Below are 7,162 nucleotides of genomic sequence, written 5' to 3'. Positions count from 1 at the left end.
TGCTGCTCACTGCCTCCAAGCTAATGGTTGCTACAAAGTCTCTGGAACATAACACCTGGGATTTCCTACTGGAATTAGTCTTCTGAGTCATCATCTGTTTCCTTAACTTGGAAGCTGCTCTATCAAATCACCACTTGTTTGTAAATTGAGTTATCTATCTGCATTCCAGTCTAAGATCCCGTGGTCAGATGAGAAATACTGTTGGTTTTCCTTCAATTGTTCATGAAATCCAAGCTTTCTTGAGATCAGTAGAACTCAGGTTCAGGAGGACTGTAGGTCCTGCTTCCGTGTGAGGGACCCATTGCCCCATAAAACAGTCTGTGGTGCAGAACACCCGGCTTGTGGCTGTCTGAAGCAGCAGGGCCATTCAGAGCTCCAGCCTGGCTCCCAAAAGCTGCATAGCCACGTGAGTGGAGCAGTGCGTTCATACTAGTCACTTTTCTCTCAGCGGAGCTAACTAGCTCAGCTGCCACCTTGCTCTGAGCTGCCTAGTCTGGTGCCAGAGCTCGCTTTCAGCACGAGCTAAGTGCTCTGTGCTCACCTCAGAAGGCAGGAATGTGTTACTGGGTTTCTCTTGTCACCCTTCACAGCCTTTGACTGGGGGTAGGCAGCCTTCAGCTCAGGCTGGGGTCACACGGTGTTTCATGGATGAAAACAAGCTGCAGCGAAGCTGAGTGGAAGTGTGTTTGGTGGAACTCCATAGGCTAATGTAAAGCTGAAGGCACTTGCTCCTGCTTGAGGTTTGGTTTGTTGTTTTTTTTTTCCTGTTCTAGACCAAGCGACAAACTGCAGCTGTCACCAGCAGTAACATTTGATTTTTTCATATCAGACGCAGAAAGCTTTAGGGCTTCATTTGACCCGTGTCTTTCAATTGTGTTGAATCACAGAAAGGCTGGTATATTCTAGTCCCAGTGCTTTATTGGTGCAGTGTATTTTATTGCCAATGACTCTTTGATTTTTCAAGATAAATATTTTAGTGCCTTTCTTTCATTTTTCTCCCCAGGCTTTTCATTTTCTTCCTTTTTGACTTAAGTATCAGTAGAAGGACATTTGGCCACAGACACAATAGTAAAGAGCAGGTAAAGAGAAGAGCTGCAGCCTTTGCACCTCTTTTATCAGGTGTACCACACAGGAATTTCTCTCCCTTGAAAAAGCATTGAAAGTTTCCTATTCATATTTTTATTACAAAATTCTAAACAAAAAACTTAATTGCAAATAGTTGTTTTATTTTACTGTTGGAAATGGGCAAGCTAGGGATTTTTCTTGGGTTTTTGATTGTTTCTTCCTTCATAGTCATTAATTCTTCTGCAGTTACATGAAGGAGACTGTCCAATGTGTTGCCTTGTTTGGGTTTTATTTTTGTTTTGAAATATTAAATAGTTCATAAATAGCAAGGGTCAGGTGCAGAGAGATGAAGTCCAGAAACAGATCTTGCTTTCTGGTTTTAAGCTTACATGTGCTTGTTCCAGTTTCTACAGGCAAACTGGACATTCGGTAGGTCTGACACTTTCATTTTGGTTTACGTTAGGCTTTAGGAGGACATACAAAGTCCATAAAATCTTTCTAAACAGAAAAATCTCAGATGAGAGTGTTTCCCTCTGAAACCTGTAGCTGTTCCGAATGTCCAGCTCCGTTAAGAAGGAGGGCCATCTGGCACTGTTGATTCGTGTTGTCGAGGTGGGTGTTAAGATGACCACCCTGAATGAGAGTGGTGTAGCCCTGCCGGTCTGAGGTGACAGGGACTGGTGCTGAGATGCCTTAGGCTTTTAACTGTGGAAACAAGTAGGTCTGTTTTATAGCCTAAAACACCTCTCTGGTGACAACACAGAGGGGAAGGCTGCTATGACAAAATGAGGTCACATTTAAGGACACTTTTAGAGCCATGCTTATACCAAAAGCAAGAGGAAGGTGCAGAGCTCTGTAGGTTCAGAATATTGGAATATTTTACTCCTGAGAGACGCTTAATCAGCGTGCCAAAAAATCTGCTGATTTATCTATCTTAACTTTTTTCAGTATTTTATCTAAGGCTGAAGTTTTTGTATAATGCATTGAATTTAAATACCTGCGTACCTGAGTGCCTTGCTTTTGCCAAAGTTTGGGTTGGTTTTATCTTCAACGTACTTACTGAAGAATGCAAAATGTAAGGAGTTTTACGTAATAAGGGAAACTTGAGGCACACAGTTTTAGACATGCTCCTCCTGAGAGCTGGAATACTGAGCCACAGTTGGAATCTGTTGTGCCACAGCTGATCTGAATATGTTGCTTTGCAGCATCCGTAGTATAAGACGCAGCTACTCCATTGCAATACCTACAGGTGATTACACTGAGAGCCAACATGCTGTTTTTTATGAACATGGGGTTTCCTTTACAAAAGATAAACGTGCAAGCACAAGTCTGGCTGCCCCTTCTGCAGGGCTTTCTGAGTCTGCAAAACCCTAAATGTGGAATTGAGATAAACAGAACAAATCTGCATACAGAGAGGAAAAAACCACAAACCAAAAACGGCTTCTTATAGAAAAACAAGGATGCGCAGGTTGGCCAGGCAGCATGCGGCTGCTGCAGTCCCAGCTGTGCAGTCGTGTACCAGAACAGTCTCTCTGGGAAGAGGCATGGGAATAGTTTTTCACGTGTTAAAAGATGTCCCTTTGCGTGATGCATGTTTAGTTTTTTACATAGTGTTTGTTATCTAGAGAAGCTGAGGTCCCCACAAAAGCATTCTTAACTAGTTTTTTAGCTGGGGAAAAAAGGCTGAGGCACAGAGCAAGCTGTGGAAAATTCCATGTTTCCTAGTTCCAGCACAGCACTGCCTCACTCGTGAGCTGGTCTCAGAGGTACAGTGCCCCAGGACTGTGAAAGATGTGCGCTGAGTGGATTCAAGACTGAAGAACCCTGGGTCACCTCTGCTCTTCAGAAGCACAAGTTTGGGGCAAAGAAATCCTCACTATATTTATGCTTCTGCGGTTTAGATGAGCACACCCCATCCTGACAGCTGCCTTGTACGTGGTCCTGTCCCATGGCAGGATTCATGAGCCTCCTGTTCTTTCGTCGTCTCTTCTGTGGCCCTTGAATGGAGGGATACTAAATGGGAGAGGGGGCTTTGCATAAGGTGTAAGAGGAACCCAGAAGTCTCTGCAGAGAATCTCTTTTCTCCTGCTAATAATGGACAAATAGAAGATCAATATATACGTGTTCCTTGTATTACAGTTCTTAGACATCTAAATAAGTGCATTGCCCCCGGAGTGTTTCTTCTCAGCACAAAAAACACGGGTGATTCTCACCCTTCACTTCAAACCCACCAGCTCTCCAGACAAGAAGTCATGGGGCTGGCAGGAAAACACAGTGCTCAGAACCAGTGCCTGGCTCCAGGTTACAGCCAAGTTGCTTCCAAGCTAACTTCACAGTAGCCTGCATTCACTGACCTCCAGCCCTGGATAGGGTCCAGCTGAATGGAAGAGCTGCCAGGGTCAGGGCCTCTCCCCTGCCCCAGGCTGGGGTGTACGGTTACTTCACTATTAATAACAATTAGTCACAGTCTCTGTTCTAGCCCCACCCCACCCCAGTCTTCTTGAGAACTGCAGGGTGCGACTGAGATGACACTGAAGAGGAAAAGGGCGAGCGCCTCTTTTCAGCCTGGTGAGCTTGCCAGAAACTGATAAAAAGTGGAAAGACCCTTGTCTCTGCGAGTGCCTCTCTGTGCCTCCTCCGTATTCTTCCACACAGCACCTGGGTGAGTTTCTGAGGTGGGACTAGGGAGTGATGAGGTGCTTAGGAAGAACTATATTTGAGTAGGGAGGGGATCCAAGGCAGCCTAAACTCTTGCTGGGACACCGGAATAAAAACCTGAGTACTCAACTTCCTTCTGTCTCTTTTTTCCCCGCTTCAATCCAGGAGCTCTCAATAGCAGCAAAGAGGTGAAAATAGCATTTATGTTGCCCCTGCCCTGTGCAGTTCTACTTTCTGCCCAACAAACTGAACAGGAGCCATTGCTATGTATTAGGCACGGGAAGAGCTGGGTGCATGAAGGAAGAGGAGCCTGGGGCAAGTCAAATAAGCAAATGAGAAACAGCAGAGCTACGCTGAATTCAGAGGCATACTCACCAGCTGAAGCTTTTCTGCCTGGGAACAAATGTGATAAGCAGGCTGGCCGGCAGCTGCTGCTGGCCTGTACCTGTCCAAAACAAAATGCTGACTCTCATTGGATTGGCATCTTCTCCTGCAGGAAGCTAGTCCTCCTGCAAACCCGCTTCCTTCAGACAGTCAGATTTAATATTTTATATATATATATATACACACACACATATATATGTATACGTGTGCATAAAATTTTGCTTTGTCGGGTCTCATACTGACCACAAACCTCACCTAAGTGAGTTCCCTGCTCCCCCTGCCCTGCAATAAGGCCGGGTTTTTGTTTCTAGTGCTGCAGGGCAGGTCCTGTTCTGACACCCTTCCCCCTGTGCCCATGCGGAGGCTGTGCTTAGCCTGTGGGGCCGTGCTGCAGGTAGGGATGCTGTACTGGTGCTGGGATGCTGTCTCAGAGTGACCTCACCAGCAAGCACATATTACATGCTCGCCCCACAGACACGCTTTGCCGCAGGATCTGTTGTCCCCACAGACAGCCCTCAACTGTACGATCTGTAGCTGCTCTGTGAGCAGCAGAACTAATTCAGCCCTGTTTTTCTCTAGATTGCTCTCCCATTTTTCTAGCTACCCCTCACCACCATGACAGCTGCATCCCCACATCATATCCTGCTGTAATGTCCTCGTGTCCTTCATGGTCCCAACAGCGAAGGGATAGAAGAATGGCTCCCTTGTCTTCTCGGTGTGTGCATCGAGTGTCTTACTTATCCATCTTCTTTTGCATGGAGGAACATACTAACTTCCAGCTCACTCTCCCTGTCTCAAATACGGCTTCAGAGGAGGTAAAAAGGTTACTGGCCTGGAAGATCACACAAAACTTGTTTCCTTCGAAAACCTAGGTTGAAAAAAGGTCCAGTTTCATCTTCCCTTCAAAACATGTAGGCAGAATTCAGGAGAGATTAAGAAGTATATATATATAGCAGCAGAAAGCTGAAAGTGGCAGCAGGTGGCTGGAAAGCTGCGGGGAGGGGGGGAAAGCAAGAATGTCTGGTCAGAAGCCACAGCACGGGCAAGTCTGCACAACGCCAGCATTACTGGGTGGTTTAGCTGCAGCTAATTTTGTCTTCAAAGAGCTGTTGCCAACTGAAAGGGATTTTGCTTGACCATCTCGAACTCTGTGTTTCCTGCTGCAAATCTGGAGGATGAGAGGTCCACCCATCTCTTGCTGCTTTCTTCCTGTGTATCATATGTTACCAGATCTCTGTACCCTATCAACTTCCAGTTTGCCGTGTCAGGCTCAAGCCAAGCACCTGTGTGTGGTGTTTGTGCCCCTTCCATTAGTCGGTGAGCAACAGGGGTTTAGTCTGCCGGGTGTGCTGTTTTGCTGCCTTCTTCCTTCACCTCTCCCGGGTCACACTGCAATGGCCTAAGTCCTTCTCCTGAAGTGTGGGTTTGATGCATGACAGCAGCTTATGGAAATGTACTTTGGAGTCTGGCATGAAATTGAAGAGACTTGGGTTTATGTTAAATGAGTTCTCTTGAGTTTCAGTTAGGTTTAGTTCCTTAAACTCAACACCAGCCTGGAATGGAAAAGGGTACTAGCAAATTGAAAAGAGTGGGTGCATGAACAGAGGTACCTGGTAGTGAAGGTGTTTCTCCAAAGAGTGAGTACCCCCAGAAATGCCTTGCAGAAAGTCTATGAGCGACCCCAGGGCAGAAGTCCTCCCTCTCCGTCCCAAGCAGTATCCCCAAGCAGGGGATCAGTGTTGTCCTTCTGCAGCAGCTGCCACGTTCCCGCATGCCATCAGGTTGCAGACATTGTGTTGGTGAGCTTTGGCCGAGGGCAATATGTTCTTGTGCCCTCTGGGCCCACCACAGGCAAAGGTCAATCGGCACCTCCTTTTCTGAAGGCAGACTCGCTCACTGCAGCTTTATCCTTGCCGTGTTGGAGAGCAGTCCTACTCCTTCATCCCTGACGGGAGTGACCTTTGCCACTTATAGAAAAGAGAAGAAGCAACAGCTGTGTGGCCTCACGATTTACATGGCACTGTCCAGTAGGTAGGCTGCTGCAGGAGTGAGAGGAGGTACAAACTCTATCCAGAAGTTTGGCCTGGGAGGGGGACACATGAACCCAGCAGAAGGCATTTTCTTTATAACTAGGCGCACACAAAAGCCGTGTCTGAGACATTGTACTTACAAACCGGGAGCCAGGGTAGGGTCTCACTTGCAGAGAGCAAGTTAATGACATCCTCACTATACTTTATACCCGGCCATGAGCCCGTTACCAGATCTGAACTTGCTTCACACCTTGTGCTGAGGAGCAGGCTCGGATGAGCACCGGCATAAGGAGAAAGAGGCGGCTTCACCCACAGCCGCGGCTATGCCTGATCTGTCTGAGCCTGTGACCCTCCTGCCCTCCCCATCCTCACAACTGCACCGTGCAGCTGACGAAGGCAGGTGGGCTGGGCACGGCACCCTTCTCTGATGGACTCTAGCATCACGGGCAGCCCAGGCTCCCCAGGGTGGGAAATGCCCAAGCTCTGGCTGGCCTCAAGTGGGGTAAGGGTAGGTGGTCATGCTCTGAGAACACTGGGGCATCAGGCTGGATGCAGAAAGTGAGGGCTGGGGAAGACACCAGCTCCTGTGCCTCAGTAAATAGACTGATAGATAGCAAGATGCTTGGACCAGAAGCTGAAAGAAGCGTATGGAAACGGTCCTCCCACCAGTCAGATGCCACATGATTTTAAATGCATGTTTAGCTGAATGAGGAAAAGATTCTGCCTAGGTTGGGAGATAGTTGGTTGGATTGTCCAGGTGAGGTTGAAATACATGGGAAGAGCTGTCAGCTGCACAGCCAGGGAACAGACAACACAGGGCAGTTTGCACGGAAACAGGTAATGGTGCGTCAAGAACTCCTAGAAGACCAGCCTGGTGGCTCTGCCTGGTGGCTTCTCTTCTGTTCAGAGAAGTCCCTGAAACACAGTAGTTCCCAGGGCTGACAAATCCACGGTAGAATTGGACTTGCTGGTCGACTGGGAAGCAGCCGACTGTCTGTTCTCTCCTCTTTTCTTTGCAGACTCCC

The sequence above is a fragment of the Buceros rhinoceros genome, unplaced genomic scaffold (assembly GCF_000710305.1).
Source record: "Buceros rhinoceros silvestris isolate BGI_N320 unplaced genomic scaffold, ASM71030v1 scaffold17520, whole genome shotgun sequence".
NCBI classification, from domain to species: Eukaryota; Metazoa; Chordata; class Aves; order Bucerotiformes; family Bucerotidae; genus Buceros; species Buceros rhinoceros.
This window is presented reverse-complemented; position numbering follows the sequence as displayed.